General features: G+C 33.5%; 1 long non-coding RNA gene and 1 pseudogene across 2 annotated transcripts in view; both read left to right on the forward strand.

Moving 5' to 3' along the window:
- The window catches only part of LOC309615737, a 712050-nt gene that overhangs the window by 141624 nt on the left and 550056 nt on the right, over window positions 1-20370 (forward strand). The gene's annotated exons all lie outside the window — the stretch shown is intronic.
- LOC309615786 (kinetochore-associated protein NSL1 homolog pseudogene) lies at window positions 10322-20219 on the forward strand (annotated as a pseudogene). Its single transcript has 2 exons — window positions 10322-10333; window positions 11459-20219. The product of its transcript is annotated as a kinetochore-associated protein NSL1 homolog pseudogene (transcript).

Here is a 20370-nt window from a genome sequence, read left to right on the forward strand (position 1 = left end):
CTGGGAAGATCCCACACGCTGCGGAGCAACTAAGCCTGTGTGCCACAACTACTGAAGCTCATGTGCCTAGAGCCCCTGCTCCACAACAAGAGAAGCCACCACAATGAAATGCCCGCGCACCGCAATGAAGAGTAGCCCTCACTCGCCACAACTAGAGAAAGCCCGCGCACAGCAGCGAAGACCCAATGCAGCCAAAAATAAATAAATAAAATTTAAAAGTATTCCCATTATCTATTGAGATTATTTTTATAGGGATTCTAAGCATTACCCTCTGAAATAGAATTTCACATTTCTACATAACAACACTCCACTCACCCAGAACCCAAATAAATACAAATCACGTTTTTAGTAAACAAAATTACTTGATGTCCAGGAGTAAACCTAATCTGTAAGAGTAGAAGCTAGTGAAAATGCCACTCTCAACTCTAACAAAAGGCCTGTACAAATTTCATAAAATGCCTGGTTTATCTATATGGTTTTATACATATATAATCATTGGGATATGTAGCCCAGGTATCTTCTCTACAGAAAATGGAAGGTCCTTGGGAAATTATTATAAAGGAATTTGTCATTCAATTGTTCCTTTATTCTACTTCATTTTGTTCTTTAAGATATTATTGTCACTCCCTGTGATGAGATTTTCTAGAGATAATAAGTTTAAAAGTAGTGATGTCATATGCATACATTTTCAAAATTAGAATAGTAACCTAGTTTCTAAAATGGACTAAGATTTTGAGTATAGCCATCCAGATATTAGGATTTACAGTTTATCTTTAAGTGCTCTCTCCCAAATATTTGATATAGTTAAATGAATCCTGGATTTGGTTGCAAGTGGTTTGTGTTTAAGACTTTGTTTTCCCATATACTCTCTTTGTGAACTTAAAAATATGAGGGCATCTTGTAGAATAACCAGCTCCACACCCACATCCACTAAATGGTGTTAAAATATTGCTGCCCTTGATAGCTTATAGGCTTATTTTTTAAATCAAGTGAAATGACATATATGAAAGCACTTGGTAAATGATAAAGTACTAAGCAGTGCAGTATATACTTTTTGTTATAACATTCTTTAATTTAAAATGCATACATTTTTCATTTTAAAAAAGATGATTTTAGCATGAATATATAAAAATTAGAGGTTTTAAAAATCAAATCCAAGCAATTAAAATTTCAAAAATGATCCCTAGGAAGCATAGATGATGTGCTTCTAGCATGATAATCTCCATGACAAGTAAAACAGCAAGTCATTGTGTAAAATTACAGACTATCTGCTTTTGCAGTAATCCTCATTAAGGCTTCAAAGAAAAATGATAATGTCAAGGTCTTGGGTGGCTCTAGGACATTGACTGCTATCCAAACCATTCTTGCAAATATTAGTAAACTAAGGACAGCAGACTGCTGCAAGCTATTTTTCAGCCAGAAGGTTTAGATTTGTCTCCTAGATGGGTCTGACGTGTTATAGATTTCCAATGGGTTGAGGTTTTCCCAGTTACAGGGTGACTTTCTATGAGTTGCTGCTTTCTGAGGGTCAAGAATGGCCCCTAGTGGGGGACTGAAATTCAATATTTTGCATATAAGTGCAATAAGAATTCCTCCATAAGAAATTCTTAGTTGAAGTCCCTCCATTGTAATTGCTTAATACATGGGACCATGTAATACATGGGACCACTGCTGCTTCAAGATTCTTGTAATAACAGTTGATGACATTTTGGTAGTGGTTGCTATGTGCCAAGCCCTGGTCTAAGCATGTTACTCATATTAACGTTTCTAATTCTCATAGCAATCATATGAAGTAACTATCATTATCATCTCAATTACAAGTGAGGAGACTGAGACACAGAAACATTAATTAATTCATCCACGTTCTCACAGGTAGCAAGTGATGGAGCAGGGAATCAAACCCAAGCCCATTGTCTAATTCTGGAAACTGATCCCAAGACTTCTATCCCATACTGCTGTACCGAACCTATAAGTTTTAAATTGCAACAAAAAAGGGAATAGTACAACTTAAAAATTCCACTTTAATATGTGTCTTTTTTTCCACCTTTTTTTTTCTGAAATGACAGGAAGAAGAATCATGTTAAATACTTTCCACCCATACATAGTTGTCCATTTTCAAATACATATAATCTAGAAAAACTGGACCATCTCTTATTCTTCCACATAGAGCCAAAGATGGGTATGTATAGGGTGAGACTCCAGAGAATCTCCTTTTTATAATCATGGGGAAAGGATCTGAGCTTATTTCCTTTTCCCATCCTCTATCCTTCATACTCTATAGAAAGAAAATGAGAGGAAATATTTATAATTAAGTAAAACTGGTAAGATACACTTACCAGTTCAATTCAGCTTTAACAGTGAATTTTACTTGTTTCTCTAAAGATATCAACATTATCTATTTAAATAACACCAAAGTGCATCTGCTATTTAGCTTTGTTTGAGCTTTTCCCTATCACTGAGATTTAGGGAATACCACTTAAGAGAAGAAAAGCAATTTTAAGGTTATCATATAAGTGACAAAGACTATGGTCTGACAAGATATGCTCAAGAGACCAAAGACAGCTGTAGAATTCCTTTTGGATCTCTCACCCATAATTTCGCAAAGCTTGGTATAATTAACACACTTCATGTGATTTAAGTAACATTTGTTGCTTCTCTATCAGAATGCAAATTTGAGAGTGATATGGATCTGCACAGGAGACAGGAACAACTGTTCTCGAGGTAATAACTTGTGCACTACTTCCCAACATAGAAAGAGGTGACAGATACAGCATTACTCAGGTTTTATTAGGGAGTTAACATATGTTTTATTGCAGCTACAAGTGCTAAAACCAGATATGTCATAAAATCAACTAAAATTAAATGGTTTATTGTCATTTTGGAATTCTTAGTTTCCATGTTCTTAAAAGCTATATTGAATAATAGGACCTGCTGTTGTCAGATGAGCAACCATGTATGGGTAAATGGAAATACAATCTACCAAACAATGAAAAAAAATTTCACTGGGTCAGCATCCACTGTTTTGACAGGAAGAAAATTTCTCAACAATAGGAAGTAATTACTGGTTGGATTGTGTGTGTGTGTGTGTGTGTGTGTGTGTGTGTGTGTGTGTGTACACATTAAACAGTGATACTACAGTCAAGCTTTCTAATCCTGGGACTCATTCTCTTCTATAATAGGTGGAGCATTTGATAAAAGAATCATTTAGAGAAATGGCTTATTCCCCTGTCCTATATTTATGTAAAATGAAAGAAACAGGACCCAAACCCTTTACTATATAGAGATGAGGTAGTCTGATTTGTTTTTTTCTAATTTTGAAATTTGCCTGTAAAAAATCAGTCTAATAGAATACAGACATAGAAAATGAAGCAAACAATCCATTATATGGTAGATCTTTTGAAGTGACACTTTAATATGGAAACAAATTTCAAGGTTATGTATGTAATACTTCACTTAACAAAAAATTGAATGCAAATGAATAAATGTATAAATGCATTTTCTTATATATGTGTAATGCATTTGTACATGTATACACTTATAATATGTATAATGAAGAAAGGAATACTGGACATACTATCTAATGTTTCAAGTTTATGTGTGTGTATATATATTATGTATACACATGTACATAATATATATTTCTTAGCTGCATTATCTATAGTAGTTTCACTGATCACATTGCTCTCTCATCTAAGACAAGAATAAAGAAATATATAAATTCAGAAACATGCTATTGTACAATTCAAGCTTTCCTTAATGTGTTCAGCTTTGGCAGGACCCTCATCCAAAAGAATGCTCCTATGCTTTTATATGCATAAAACTGTATTGAAAGCTCATTTATCCCATATGTCTCTTATTTTTATTTAACCACAGACAAATTATTTTAAGCTTTCAAGATCATTTTGGGGTACTACAGCAGTACTTCTTTATATCAATAGTGGATTTCAAAAATACTCTATGAGAAATGTAGTGGCTAAGCTAGCATGAACGGCTTACTGAATAAAATCAAAGTCTCATTATCATACCACATGAAAAGGAGCTATGAGCTCCTAAGTAGAAATGGTGCTTTTAAATTCTAAACTTACTCTATAGACCATATATCAAAGCTTATTGAAAAGGAGAAATCTACTATAAAGAATAAGGAATGAAGTCTATGTAGAAGTTAAGTTTCTTGTAAGTTGTCAAAGGGAAGTATGCCACTACTGAAGTAAGTGGAGTAAAAAAAGGCAAAGGTAACGCATATAGTTCTACTCAGACTGCAGATGCATGGAGAGAAGTTTCAACCAGAACGTCAATCCATGCACTGCTTCCTTCTTCGAGAATATCTTGCTAAACAACATGATAGGAAAGTCCTGTGAACTTGGTGAACTAAGTGACTTAGTTGATTTATATTTTGCTACAAGCTCCTTAACGGCTCCTAGACTGGAAACAAAATCTGAGATGAGTCGACGAGCCACAAACATACTTGGACTAGCCCTCCAAAGAATTTCAAGATTCAAGTTATTAAATTACAACACAGAAATATTTCATGTGCTTATACAATGTAATTATGTAACTAAACAGAATATTAGAATTTTAGGGTACAAATATTTTTGTGTTTATTTGATAAATCGTATTCTTTAAGTAAAACTTTTTAAGTAATAATTATTTATTTGCAATGTATATTTCTCTTATCGGGAGGTAAATGGTCACCTCATCTAATCTTGAATTAGAATTTTTTCAAATGAACTCATTACATTGTCAAATGACAAAAATATTACAATTTAGCAATGAGTTTGGTGTCCTTTAATTTAAGGGAAAATAATCCATGGATTGGGGGAGTATGGTGCCTCACAAACAGAGGAGCAGATTTCCCTAAGGATTTTGGGCAAGAGCAAGTTTTATAGAGCATTCGAAGCAGCAGTGCAGAAACAAGGCATGATTGACTAGAAGTTTGAGGATTTCCTGGTAAAGTTAGCAAGTCCTGTTTTCTAGGGAAAGGTGAGATAGTTAGAGCTGAGTTGAAGGATTGTGATTGGTGTATGTTAGTTCTCCTAGACAGTGAGACATTTCTCCTGAATGCAGGTTGATTTAGGATTAGATTTGTGGTGTGGGTGGGACCACTGGGGCAGGCTTCATTTTGTGGGTCCCACTATAGGAATTTCTTTATCAACATATACAAAATATATATAGCAAAAGCTGAACTCAGGAATAGTTTTTCTAAGGTAATATGAAATGTATTCCTCCTATCATCTTTTCAGCCAGAATTTGCTTTATATATGTATTCTAGCTATTAATATTAGGTCATTCCATATTAAATCACACAATGCCAAGCACTTTAGTGATGATAATTCTGAGGAATCTATTTTAATTTTTACACATTTACTAAATCACAACTAAATTTTAAGTGTTTATATTTTATAACCCTCTGAAAATCATTCCTGAAACACTTACTAGATGTGTTATGATTTGCACAGTTTTAAGGTTCCCAGACACTTGCCTCCAGGTCACCAATATTTTTCAGAAGGCTGTGGTTGGTTCTGTGGTACAAAGCCGTCTTTCTTCTACAAACTTCATTTCAAAAATCAGAGAAAGAAAATTAAGTCTTTGTTTTTATTTGTAACAATCCACAGATTACCTTCAGATTTATCTAATAATACATAAGGTAGATCATTTTTTCAGACAATATGGCTTTAAGTTGAGTAGGATTTACTCCTAATTTATCCATTATTTAAATATCAAATGAAAGATTTACTATTTTATCTAACATAATATCTGTTCTGCAATATTTCACAAAGAAATTATGTTGTTTATCTCCAGATTAATATGGGTTAGATCTTGGCTCAAGTCTTGAAGTTTCCAATTTACATGAAATCATAACACAAATTTCAGTTACATATGCATATTTAAGAATTTAGCCCAGATGGTCTGAAAAGTTACTAATAGTGCATGCATTGGCCCTTCCAATTTCAATTTTGAGATGTCTGGTGGTCATACTACCTTTATGTCATCTGGCTGAGGAACTCTTTTAAAAAGAGTTACAGGCTGCAGATTAAATTTATGGAGATTATGTTGCTATTTTTTTGATAGATTAAATGTTTGATGTTTATGAGACCTTGTAAATAATTTTGGAAAGTAAATAAAACTCATTGTAACAGGGTCTCATGTTCATCCTAATGTATATTTTTCCCAGAGTTTAGGCATGTCTAGGCAAGTATGAGGATTAGTGGCATGTCTTCCTGCCCTACCCCCATCCTCGTTATTTTTACATATGGGAATAAAGGGGGTCTTGAGAGCTAAATCATTTAGAGAAGACTGCAGGAGCATAAGTGTAGTTAAAAAATGTGTCTAACTTGGAAAGAAGTGTTAATTCTCAGGGCATCACAGTGCCTAGCACTCAGTGACTGACAGTGTTTCAATCTCCTAAAGTCATGAATTAATCTTAAATTGAGAAACCTGGGGAATTCCCTGGCAGTCCGGTAGTTAGGACTCTGAGCTTTCAATGCCGAGGGTCCAGGTTCAATCCCTGGTTGGGGATCTAAGATCCCACAAACTGTGCAGCGCAGCCAAAAAAAACCTGAGAAGCCTGTAATAAAAGAGCAAGAAAACAATTCTTTGTTTTTACATGCCATTGCACAATCTATGCAACTTTGAGAGAGCAAAATGGTGTTAGTATTTCTGACAATTTCTGCAGCATTGAAGGTTAGTGTTTTCAACATCAGTATCATCAGAAAACAGCACCCAGTATAACTATTAGCTTCTTTGGCGTGTCCAACACTGTTGACAAAAATATTAGTAGTCTTCATCAGGACTGATAACTTCAGTGGGCACCAGCTATTGACTTGCTGCTGTTGACATTGTCATCAATGGAAGACAGGAAGAGTGAAGAATGAGAATACTGAGAGTTTTCAAAATTACATAGGATAGACTGTGAGAAAGACATACTTCTGATTTCTACTGTGACTTGGCCTTACCATTTTACAACTCTCACTCCTTCCCCTTCCAGCCTGGTAAATAAGTGATACATTATTAAACAGTGGTAGAAACAGCATACAGAATTGAAAATGTTATTCTTTGCTGCTTTATTTTGATTCAACCTATCTTTTATTGACTCAAATCTAGTTATATGAATATTATAACTCTAAAACATAAATAATATGTATATTATAATTTTTTGCTATTATCACAATAAAAATAATTATAAATATTGTGAATGTTTATACAGTACAATTATGCAAATTTTAAGGACATCTTTCCATAATGGGACATTTCTTCAAATATTCCTAAAATATATCTGATGCATCATAGCCAAAATGGGAAGTCTCAAGATAGGAATGAAGTTAAACAAAAAAATGCTGCCCCCCCAAAAAAAAATGCTCCCTGTGTCTCTTGAGAAGTGTACAAACACTCAATAAACATTAATAAGTGAGTACAACCTACAGTCTTACCTAAAAAATAAAAATTTTTGATTTAAAAATATTTATTTATTTTTCTTGGCCTCACCATGCCATACAACTTGTGGGATCTTAGTTCCTGAACAGAGATCAAACCTGGGCCCTCAGCAATAAAAGTGTGGAGTCCTAACCACTGGTCTGCCAGGGAGTTCCCCCCAAAATACTAATTTAATAGCAAATTCATTTAGTATTTGGTACATATGTACATAGTACACATTTAATAATCTTTGTTAAACATATCCTACTAATGCATATGATATAGATGTTCCTGTCAGAAAAGAGCATAACTCACAATTTTGGTTTCCATTTATTTGTATCAAAAATTATTTTGACTTCTCTGTAAATCTGAATGGCAAATCTTCTGAGATAACAACATGTAGGAACAGAAACATTGTTCCATGTGTGGAGATGTGACAATTTCTGTAGTTTCCTTTCTTTGTACTCATCCCTCCCCATACGCTTATTTTTTTAACATCTTTATTGGAGTATAATTGGTTTACAATGGTGTGTTAGTTTCTGCTTTATAACAAAGTGAATCAGCTATACATATGCATATATCCCCATATCTCCTCCCTCTTGTGTCTCCCTCCCACCCTCCCTATCCCACCCCTCTAGGTGGTCACAAAGCACCGAGCTAATCTCCCTGTGCTATGTGGTTGCTTCCCACTAGCTATCTATTTTACGTTTGGTAGTGTATATATGTCCATGCCACTCTCTCACTTTGTCACAGCTTACCTTTCCCCCTCCCCATATCCTCAAGTCCATTCTCTAGTAGGTCTGTGTCTTTACCCCCATCTTGCCACTAGGCTCTTCATTAACTTTTTTTTTTTTTTTCCTTAGATTCCATATATATGTGTTAGCATATGGTATTTGTTTTTCTCTTTCTGACTTACTTCACTCTGTATGACAGACTCTAGGTCCATCCACCTCACTACAAATAACTCAATTTCATTTCTTTTTATGGCTGAATAATATTCCATTGTATATATGTGCCACATCTTCTTTATCCATTCATCTGTCGATGGACACTTAGGCTGCTTCCATGTCCTGGTTATTGTAAATAGAACTGCAATGAACATTGTGGTACATGACTTCTTTTGAATTATGGTTTTCTCAGGGTATATGTCCAGTAGTGGGATTGCTGGGTCACCCATACACTTATGATTTCTAACATTCATAACTATCCTCCCATTAGAACTACCTCTCTCAAAACTCAATAACTACAGACCAACTGCACTTTAATTACAAGAAAAAATATCTTTGAATTCTACTAAGCACACGATTTATTCAGAAATCCTGAATCAGAATTTCAGGACTCAAGACATTTAAATTAATTTATTCTTTAAAGATGAAAACAGATTGCCCATCAGGAAAGGAAAACTTTAAAGGCACTTTCTACAAGAAGCTTAAAGAACTCACCAGACATTGCTGAAGCCTTGGGGTAAGGAGAAAAAAAAATCTTTTTGATAAATTAAGTATATGTGATTCAAATACAGCATAATTTTATTCACATTACATTTTATTACATAAATTTTAAAATTTGGAGATTTGCTGTACCCAGAATGATTGACGAATTATATCTGCTGATTATTCAATCCTGCAGTGATAAAAAACATATGCTTCTCTTTGCTTTGGTTTCTCAATCTTTCATCTAAGCATCTATATGATACCCATGTAGTTGTATTTAATTTTTGAACTGCATAGTCAAAAATCAAATTATATTTCCCTTTAATTTTTCTCTTTGATTCATGATTCCTTCTGAGAAATGGGCTCACCAAAAAGATAATCATAAGATATACTTATCTAAGTACTTGATAATTTGGTAGTGATTTACATTCAATTCCAAAGCACATTAATGAGTAATGTCTCTCATTCTTTCTACTCATACAGAATATATTATCATTATAATCCACTAGTCATTTTGAACTCTACTCTTAGTTATATCACCTTTCTCACTGAAAACTTTTTGTTCATAATATATTTCCAGCTGTTTTAGTTCCCCAAATTCAAGTTCCTTTCAAAAATCTCCTAACTATATCTAGTTCAACTGCAGGGACCTTGTATGCTTCCTAATACAGTGTCTTGATTATGTTAAGTGCTTAACAGTGCATACTTTAGAGATATATTAATATAATCCCAAACAGATGGTCTAATAATAAAAATTATATATATTCTCAAGGTGATGTAATAAAAATGATCTCTGTTACAAATGAGTAAAATGAAGGATCACTTATAATAATAACTCTTTAAAGGATATTATCAAGGAACAATTTTTTTTTTTTTAATTACAAATGGAGGCTTTGAAGAACATTAAGGTTTGAATACATTTGCTTCAAGCAAGCGTGCTGTGGATATTACTTATATGTCTTTACTTCCCAGTAAAAGAGAGGAGACTACACTGTTTACCCTGAAGAACACTTTACAAGCCACAACAATCTTGAAGGCAACCCTTTTTTAACTATTCAATAATTATTTGTTTGAACCGCTTTAAAAATATTGTTACTTATTAGAATTTTTGCATGATTTTCCACTCAAATTTGCATATAACATACATGTCTAAGCATGAAAATCTTTACCTTAGATCAAGCAAAGCTACAAAATAGATAAAAATCAACAGCATAATATATTTTTAAATGGTCAATTTAACTTTATCAAAATTAACAATTTCTGTTCTACAAAAGACACTGTTGAAAGAATGAAAGACAAGCCATAGACTTGAGAAAATATTTCCAATACATATATATGTTAAATAAGTTGTATCTAGAATAAAAAATAGATTTTGAAACTCAATAATAATAAAACATCAACCCAACTTTAAAAACAGTTAAAGATTTGAATAAACCCTTCATCAAAGAAAATACACAGATGACTGAGAAACACATGAAAAGATGGCATCTTTAGTAAGTAGGGAAAATGCAAATTAAAACTATGTTGAGATGCTATTATATACCTATGGATTGGCTAAAATTTAAAAATATTTATTATGCCAAGTTCTTTTAAGATCAGAGGAACCATAACTCTCATCCATTGCTCATGGGATTACAATATGTTAAGGTCACTTTGAAAAATATTTTTGCAGTTGCTTGCAAAGGTAAACATATGCTTATTAAATGACCCAGCAATCTCAACCTAAGAGTAATGAAGATTTGTGGTTTTGCAAAAAAACTGTACACAAATGTTTGCAGCAGCTTTTTAATAATCTTCCCACTGAAGACAACCTAACTGACATTCAGTGGTGAATAGATGAACAAGCTCTGGCCCATACAATGAAATACTACCCAGCACTAAAAAGGAGTAAACTAGTGACATGCAACAGGCAAATCTCAAATGTGTTATGCTTAGTAAAAAGCCATATTCAAAGAGCAGATTCATGTGCTATATGATTCCTTTTATATACACTTCTGGACAAGGTATGGTACGGGGACAGAAAAAAATCTGCAAACAGTTGTTTATAGCAGCTTTATTTATAATTGCCAAAACTTGGAAGCAACTAAAATGTTCTTCAGTAGGTGAATGGAGAAAAATACTGTGGTACACCCAGACAATGGAATATTATTCAGCACTAAAAATAAATGAGCTATCAAGCCATGGAAAGACATGGAGGGATCTTAAATGTATATTATGAGTGAAAGAAGTCAATCTGAAAAGACTACATGGTGTAAGATTCCAACTATATAATATTCTGGAAAAAGCAAAACTATGGAGACATTAAAAAAAGATCAATAGTGCCAGGGTGGCATAAGGGGGAAAGATGAATAGGCAGAGTACAGAAGATTTTTAAGACAGTGAATATGCTCTGTAGTGGTGGATACATGTACGTTTGTCCAAACCCATAAAATGTACAACACCAAGAGCAAACTTAATGATTTGCCACTGTAGGTTCATCCTTGGTAACAAATATACCATTCTAGTGAGTGATGTTGATAATGGAGGAGGCTATGCATGTGTTGGGGCAGGGAGTATATGGGAAATCTCCGTACCTAAAACTGCTCTCAATTTTTTTGAAATAAAAAAGAGACAAATAGGAGTTGGTGGCCCTTTCTTCTCCGCGGGACGTGGAGAGTGTGGCCGGGACAGACGATGGGGCCTCCGTCCTTGCCACCTCCGGAAAAGACTTCCGAGTGCGTTGCACCTCGAAGCGGGCCTTGACAGAAATGCTAGAACTTTGCGGCCGCTTAGTGCAAAAGTTGGGGGACGTGCTGCCAGAGGAGATTCAGGAGCCCGTGTTGCGAGATGCGCAGTGGACTTTTGAATCAGCTGTGCAAAAGAATGTCAGCATTAATGGGCAAGCATGGCAAGAAGCTTCAGACAATTACTTTATGGATTCTGATATCAAAGTCCTTGAAGACCAGTTTGATGAAGTCATAGTCGATATAGCCACAAAACGTAAGCAGTATCCCAGAAAGATCCTTGAACATGTCATCAAAATCATAAAAGCAAAACAAGAAATTTTGAAGCAGTACCACCCTGTTGTACATTCATTGGACCTAAAATATGACCTTGATCCGACTAAAGACTGCCCCCAGAGAATATGGTATCCATTGCGGCCAAAGAGAATCAGTCTTCACGTATAAACTCTTTGTTCATCTTGGAAGTTGAGATTAGGCACTATCAACATTTAGATTACAGCTTAATGCCTGGACGGGACTTCATTTAAAACAACAGATACGTAGTGATTCTTTTATACAAATATAGTAGCTCTATGCTGGGGTATGATATATTGTATTTCTTTCCTCACCTTTGCATTGATAGTCAATGAAAAGCATATTGTTTGAAAGTTGACACAAAGCCCGTCAATGGTCATTAAGAGTGCAAACTTTTACTGTCGTTGAATACCATCAACACTTGGCTGCCTTACAGCTTTTATGGAATTTCAGAAGTAACGTATTCCATTGGGTTTCCTGGATATACATCTTTCTCTAAAAAAAAAAAAAAAAAAGAGCTCTGTAACTGTTGTCGTTATTTAAGGGCTGAAAGTCATGCCCTCCCCAAAGCAGTTTGATTTATCAAATTAACGTACAGATGGCAAGACTGACTCTGACTTTGTTACTCTAAATTCCGCTAATTTGGATTTGTGGGATTAATTTTAGGATTTTTTGGTTTTGTTTTGTAAGACAAAGACGATGATTATTTGTGTAAGAATTTCTCTTAGAAATAAAAATTGGCATGTAGGCAATGTTTCTTACCCACGCTTTTGTTTTCCGTAGATCTCTTAACCTTTAAACATAATTTGACTTGGAACTAATAGTTTCTTTTCAGGATTTCTCACTATTTCTTTGTAAATGACTCCAGTTCAAAAATATATATCAGATTAATACATTAAATTGTCATTGTGGAACAAATATAGATACAATCATACTGAACTATTTTACATTTAAGAATGTTTATATATCAAGTATATAATCATTGGTAGAAGTCTGAGAAAGCTATATTGCCTATACTTCTAACATTTAACTACAGTTTCTTATTTCTTATTGTGTCTCTTACATTAATACAAGGTAGGCAGGGTCATCTAATTTGCCAGCTGTTTCCCTATTAATGACTCAATACCTTCATTCTTTTGCAGAGGACTTTACTAATCATGAGGCTGGAAAATCTGTACTTCTCTTGTTCATTATGTCTTAATAATCATAAAGATCTAAATGTGACAGAAAATCTGTCACAGTGCAGAAAACTTACAAAGCTACTTTGTCACATTCTGTATTTGAATATTACAACTTGAGATCTGTATATTTGTACACAGTAGTGTGTTTTTTTATTAAAATAATGTACAAAGAAAAAAAAAGAGACAAACACAAGAAGTAGATAAATAAAATGTAAAAATTCCTGCAGCTTAAGTGTATATACAATGCAGTGAGAGCAGAAAGTAATTCTAAATATATCTGATATCAAAGAAGTACTCTCAAGCCTACAGTAAAATTCCAAAGTATCCTCTGATGCAGACAACTCCAAAGAATGTTACAAATATTAATAGTTCCAGTTGTTATTTCTTTTTTGGGGGGGAGGGGACGGAGGGTGAAGTAAAAAAGTATACCCTTATTGCTTTCCCAGGCAAAGAGGGCCACAGCAGGGTAATGCCCTCAAAACTGTGTGTTTCTTGATCAAATCTTGGTAAACTACTTATCCTTTATCCCAGATTATTGGACCACTTACAGATGAGATCCTACAAGAAAGCAACTATTTTAACATTCTTTAATCCACTATTACCTATAAGTAATTGTCCATGGAGTCCTTACAAATTTTATGTCTGGTAGTAAACTAACACCAAGAAATGAATGTTAATCACTTCCATTTTAGGGACATAAATATTATCCTTTGCTGTTTATTTACAAAAAAATTTTGAATTATGGTTAGTAGAATGTTCTCATTTTGGACATCTCTGCTTTGAATACTTTTAATTACTACTTCAAAAAATTTTAATATAATATGAAAATGTTATGTTTAATCAATTCAATTAATTGAAAAACTTACTGGGTAACTGCTATATGATAGGTCTGTGTTAAATGCTGAGAAGACACTAATATACAATAGAGGCTCATTTGAGGAGACAGCAAAGCTAGCATGAAATACAAACCCTGGTGTTACTGCTGCATCAAAGGCAGGTGCCAGATGCTATGGAATTTGTAGGAAAGAAACTGAATGAAGTCATAAATAAAGGGGCATGTCAGAGAAGAAAACTATAAAGGAATTTTTAAAATATTCCAAACTACTTTATTTCTGAACTCTACCTTGCTGGAAGAACTTTGATTTTTTTCTGATGAATCCCACTCTTGATTATTGCTTTGCTATTAGATAAATCATTACATTGTCCTTCAGGTAGATCAAATGCATTATCCTCTATACTCTTTTCTGACCCACGTTCCTGATTTCTTCCTGTACACTGAATAGGTAGATCTTGCATTCTTCATAAGGTTTCTTTTCCACTTATCTGCTATAATTATATCCTCAAGAATAATTGGTCTTTTCAAAAAGTTTGGATAATTCAATCATCACAGATCCAATGGACAAAGTATACAATGATCGGTACTGCAAATTTCAATGTTCTATCAAAAGTATTAAAATTAAGTTCTAAATACATTTTTGTGTAAATTTAGTTTCCCCTGGGACAAGCCTGTCTCCAAACTGTAGACATGCGCAGTGTTATGCTTTGTGGCTAGAATATGGGTGTACTTTCAAACACCTCTTTTGGTTCAGGTCTGATAAAATATATATCTGGCACATACTTTTTATTTAGGGCTAAGGGTGAGGACAATGATTTCAAATTAAAGTGATTTTACTTTGTTATTTTCTTTTCTTCCTTTTGGTTTTCTCACCTATGCCACTTATTCTAATGAGATTTAACTTTGAAACTGGAAACCTAACTCTCTGTTTGTAGACTTAGCTTAATTTATTTGACCTATTTGGCTGCCTTGTTTTCAGTTTTAGTTTCCTAGGTAGACATGTGAAAGACACCTAGGACTGCTGTTCAACCTTAAACCCGCCACCTGATTTCCTGAAATAATCATACCTACTGTTTTAGTGTCCTGGTGACAATGGGACAGAGTTTCCCATTTCTAGACTGCTATTCATAGAATTATAGGATCATAAAAGCCTTCATAGGTTATCTGTTTTCTTAGCTTGCTAGAGAGTTTTCTTCTTCCTCAAACATTTCAGGACAAGAGAGCAAAAAAACTCAGCCTTGAATCAATTCTGGACCACATAATCATAAAAGTCAATTGCCCTTTCTTCACCATGATATATGGAGGGTATAGCACAGCATCCAGGTGCTAAAATAAAGTGTCAATATATATACAAAAGCTGAAAAAACTTTGCAAGAATTTAATGGTATAGAATCTATAAGTAGCACCATGTGAAAAATAGTTGGATAGTCAGTTGGCTAAATACATTTTCTGGAAAAGTGATATCACTAGGTCAAATAAGTTGGATTATCTAAAATAACTAAGAATGAGACATCTATTTGTCTAATATTTAATGAACATATAGCCTAGAGCTTTTTTTAGTCTCTCTTTTTTGTTATTGAGTAGCTCTTGTGACTAAATCATGTTTAAAGAGCAGAAAATAAATCATAGAAATCTAAAGCTGAGAAGAACATTGGGGTAGAATTATTCATGTCTGTTCTACTAACATGATAAAACTAAGACCTAAAATTCTTAGACACTTGAACCACATTCACTTGTAGCTGATGAGCAACACCAAGACTCAAACATCACAAGGTAGCATGATATAATTCAAAGAATGACCTGATGTCAGGGCAAGTAAATAAGATGCTTCCAAGCTCATGACAAATCTGTTCCTTAATTTGTTATCAAAAAAAAGTAGTAAAAGGAAATAATTCATCTGTGAGTCCTGGCTTGTTATTGACTCTGTTTGGTCAATCAGAATAACTTCTAACTGATTCACATTCTTTATGGTTAGTCAGAAGGGGTTGTGGCTTCTAATCAAATCAGCAGGTCTGGAGACCATAGATGGATGAAAAATGAAGACAGTCAGGTGAGTATTTGGATTAGTTTCTCAACAGGGACCTTAGAGTGGATCTTCATGAATATGAGTACAGAATAGCCAAATCTTGAAACTAACAAATTGCACTCAGTTATTAAATATGGAGAAATCTCTTCATTTTTATTTTTCACAACTTGGTAAATGGATTACAACATATTGATCTTGTTATGTTTCTATGGATATCATGGATTCTTATTTAGATCATCTATTTTTTTAGAGGTTAGAATCAGAGGTTTTCTTGCCATCTCCTTTTGTGTGTGGCTTATGATAATGCATTCAGGAATTCAGACATTTTGAGTCAAGAGTTTAGGGATACTTTCTATATGTACTTTATCTTAAAATAGGGGTTTTAGCATTAAGAATGATAATAATTTTGTTTGGCCAACTCAGTATTTAAAAGATATTTATCTTATCTTTCATTGATTAATTGGCTATCTAAATAACAAGGATATAGAACTAAGATAGGAACAAATGTTTTATATATACTATCTCTTACATTTTATTTTAATCCATCTACTATTTCATTTGCTTTCCTTTTGGCCATTTATTCTAAAAATTGATAAGACCTAAAAGCATTGCTTCTCTGAAAAGGTTTTTATTTATTCATTTATTTTTCTTTATGTAGAACTGGCCATGGCTTATAGGATGCAATAAATCACAATCAAGCAGTATGGAAAACATTTTTGAACTGGTAGAGACTTATAGATAATCTAAGACATGCACATATAGAATATGAAGAGTAATACATAGTGGCATTTAATTACCATTTCAGTTGGAAAGAAAAACTAGAAGAGTCACCAGCCCTTCAGAGACTTGGAAAACGGAATCTATCAAGATAAGGAAATAGAAAATGTTTAATGTTTCATAAGCAGATTACTCAAATTTTTAGATTCGTCAACATCAAATTTTTAAAGAAAAAATTAAATATTCAACAAATATTTCTTGAGAACTTACTATGCATGAGCATCCTTTCTTCAGCTGCAAAGCATAGAGAAAAAAATACACGATCACATTCTGAATATTGTATTACAATCTAGAAGACAGTGAGAAACCTGTATAAATAAATGTTTCTAAAAAGGCAAAACATAACTACCAGTTGAAAGAGATAAGTAAAGTGCTATTTCTTTTTTTTTTTTTTTTTCTTAACTCTTTGGAGAAGCATTTAATAAAATTAAAATATTTCTGCTGTGTAGCACCTCTTGGCACTTGAGTACCTATTGTCTAGTGTAGAGAGAAAAACAGGATAAGGTCAGGTGACAGAAGGGTGGTAGACAGAAGTATAGGAAGAGGACAAGTAAAGCAGTTGAGAGATCTAAATATTAGGAAAAGGTAGGGGTAGTGATGAATGCAGTCAGAAAGACAAAAATAGGGACCTGAAGAATCCAAGAAACAAGGAAGGACTGAGATAGCAAATAAATAACTTGCCCATTGATTGGGAGTGATTCTTCCTAGCAACTTAACAAAGCTGGTAATATATAAGTTCTCAGAGAATAACAAAATTAATTTCAAAAGGACATTTAATGAACCTTTAATAAGGTGAACACCTGACTTTTCCATTATCCCTTTTTCCTGAGAATCAATAGACATGGAGTCACATTTATTATTCCATGGGCCAATATATTTTTCAGAGACTGAGGATTCTTTTATTGGTATCTTTTCATTTTCAGGGAAATTGTCAAAAAAATCCAAAGGTTGGAGAACACAGATGAAGCTCATAAAATGTGCATGTTGCCCTGTCAAGTTTAAAGGTAAAACACCAAACATGAAATAGTAAGCCTTCCCCGGGAGTGGGAATAGTGAGTGTACTTCTCATTAAGCAGATGAATAAGGATAAATTAAAAACAATATCAGGCATTAGTAATGGATTTTTCCTATTTTTAAATATACTGGGTAGTGAAAGTGTTTATTACTCATATTTTATAAGTGAAGAGATTGATGTCTAGAAATTTTAAATGACTGGGAAAACTCATAGAGCTTGTAGTCATATTAAAACAAGTTCTCACACTCCCACTGCTCTGTGGCCCTGAAGACAACCATTCCCTTTACCTTGGAGTATGCAGTGTTCCTTCCACCATGCCATGTTATCTCCCCAAAACAAGATATTCTTGTCTATGCTGAGACACCCAATTATTTTCAAAGTTAAAAAATTTATCAAAAATGTTCTTTGTTGGTAGAAAGATTTTTTACTTTGTTCGTTATATGGAGAAAGTAGCTAGCATATGTATTATCTTTTCTCATATAATAAATTATTAGTATACATTCTCAGCTTATCACCAGCCATCTAATTACTAGTTACTGATATATACACTGAGGCTTACCAATCACCACTCCTAAATAAATAGCTATGAGAGGAAAGAAAACAAAAAGAATGAAGAAAAATAAACTCAGATTCTTTTGTTTGTACTTAGCTCATTTATTTTGACAAGCACAGTTTAAATTTAACAACTGGCTTAATCAGCCTTAATGCTGACTCACTCCAGGGTACACTTGAAGAGAAAGCCAGAATCATCAACTTGAGGACAGAAAAGGTCTTCATTGCCTTGTGATGGAAGACAGAATGTTTATTGCTTCTGTGTCTTTGATGATAGAGCTTCTCAGACTAACAACCAAAACATTTACTAAGCAAGTTCTCTGTCTGTAGAGCTATGAGAATTGGCACTAGAAATATTTTTTGTGATTTTTCTTTTCCATTACACAAATAAAATGTTAGGTACTTATGAAAATGTATTATTTTTTTCCCTTTCGTTCCATGTTTGGACAATTCCCTTGTCTATTTCTGAAATTTACGTTACTCTCCTGATTATGGTAAAGGCTCCAAGTCCTTACTGATTTGAAGATATTTACTTGTTGTCTTTTTTTTGGATGATAAAGTGTAATGAAAAATTAAGGGGACTGCCACTCAAGATAAGAGAGAAACAAGTTGACCTGTATCATTTCAAACTGCATATTGTCAACAGATATTGAAAATTAAATTTATGGGAAATGCTATTATAAAATGCCTCTAAACGTCAAAAACTTTCTACTGAGTGTTAAGTCACATTGCTAGGAATATACAGACAAGAAGCAGGAGGAGGCTAATGTGCAAATAAATGAGTAAATACCCAGAGGATTTACCATACAGCATGAAGTACCATAGAGTATTGAACAATTCTTCAAGTTAAAGGAACCAATGTGCCCTTGCCCAAGGCCCCCAGGCAAGGTGGTAAGAATGAATTTAACAGTATATTCACATGATGACACATTTATGTGACACTTGTAAATTTAATCAGTCAAGTCCACTGAATTGCTCCACATCAACTTCATCATACTTTCCCTTGTGATCATGGAAAGTGACTGTGGGCATTATTGGAATCTTTCTAAGGGAAGTTGAGTTGGAAATACACTTAATTTGGCTTTAAAAAGACAGCTGTGTTCTTACAGCTAAGGTATTACCAACTGCCCTAATGTAGGACAGTTTTCTGGGAAAACTTCTACCATTCACTGCACCAACTTATATGGTATGTTTACCACCTCAGGACTTCTGGTACAAGCCAGAATCATAGAACCAAAAGGCCATATTTAATGTACACAGCACCACATATAGAGCTATGTGGGCAGTGAAGCTAAAATAAGATTTGACATGTGTGGAGCAAGAAGCTTGTTTGTGGAAAATTCTTCTAATAATCAGACCAACAAAATTATAAGCAGACAGTTTTAATACCCAGTGAAAGCAGAACTTCTTTCCTGTCATGAATAAACTCAATAATGTGGCATATACAATTAAAAAAGTACCACACAATAAAATTTTAATTTATTTCTGTGTGAATTTAATAGGAATTATTCTGACAACAGGGAGCAAATTGTAATAAAAAGTTTCAAATCATAATAAAATCATTCATTCTAAGATTTGGAATAGAAATTGTGAATAGGCTCTTGAATTATTTGATAATACAATTAATAAAGAACATATCATATAAACATATTGAAAAATATTTTTAAATTTAAATATTTCAATTCCTCTCTAAATAATAAAATAAGTGCACAAAATATAGAACTCATAGTATATCTCTAAATACAAATAATTACAAACTAATTGAATAAAAATATATTTGCACAAAGATGTTTAAAGCCTGAAAGTTTTACATAGAAACTTGATATGAATATGATACATACTATTAAATATCAGTGGTTCTGAGGTAATAAAAGAAAAACTAGAGATTTAGAATAAATAAAGTTGGCTTCTAGCTCTTATGATTAAGAATAAAATTTGGGTTAGGATTTCGTGAGTAGAACTTGTGTTAAAAAATGTTAAGGAAAATGTTGGCAAAATAAAATGTTAATAAAGGTCGAAGTTGGTTCTGAAGGGAAGTAATATGGCTGAGGAGATGATTTGTGGATTAGGTATGTGATATTAATTACTTTCATCTTTAGTTTATATTATATTGTTTAGACAGTGTAG

The sequence above is a fragment of the Balaenoptera borealis genome (genome assembly GCF_965194805.1).
Source record: "Balaenoptera borealis genome assembly, chromosome: 18".
NCBI lineage: Eukaryota > Metazoa > Chordata > Mammalia > Artiodactyla > Balaenopteridae > Balaenoptera > Balaenoptera borealis.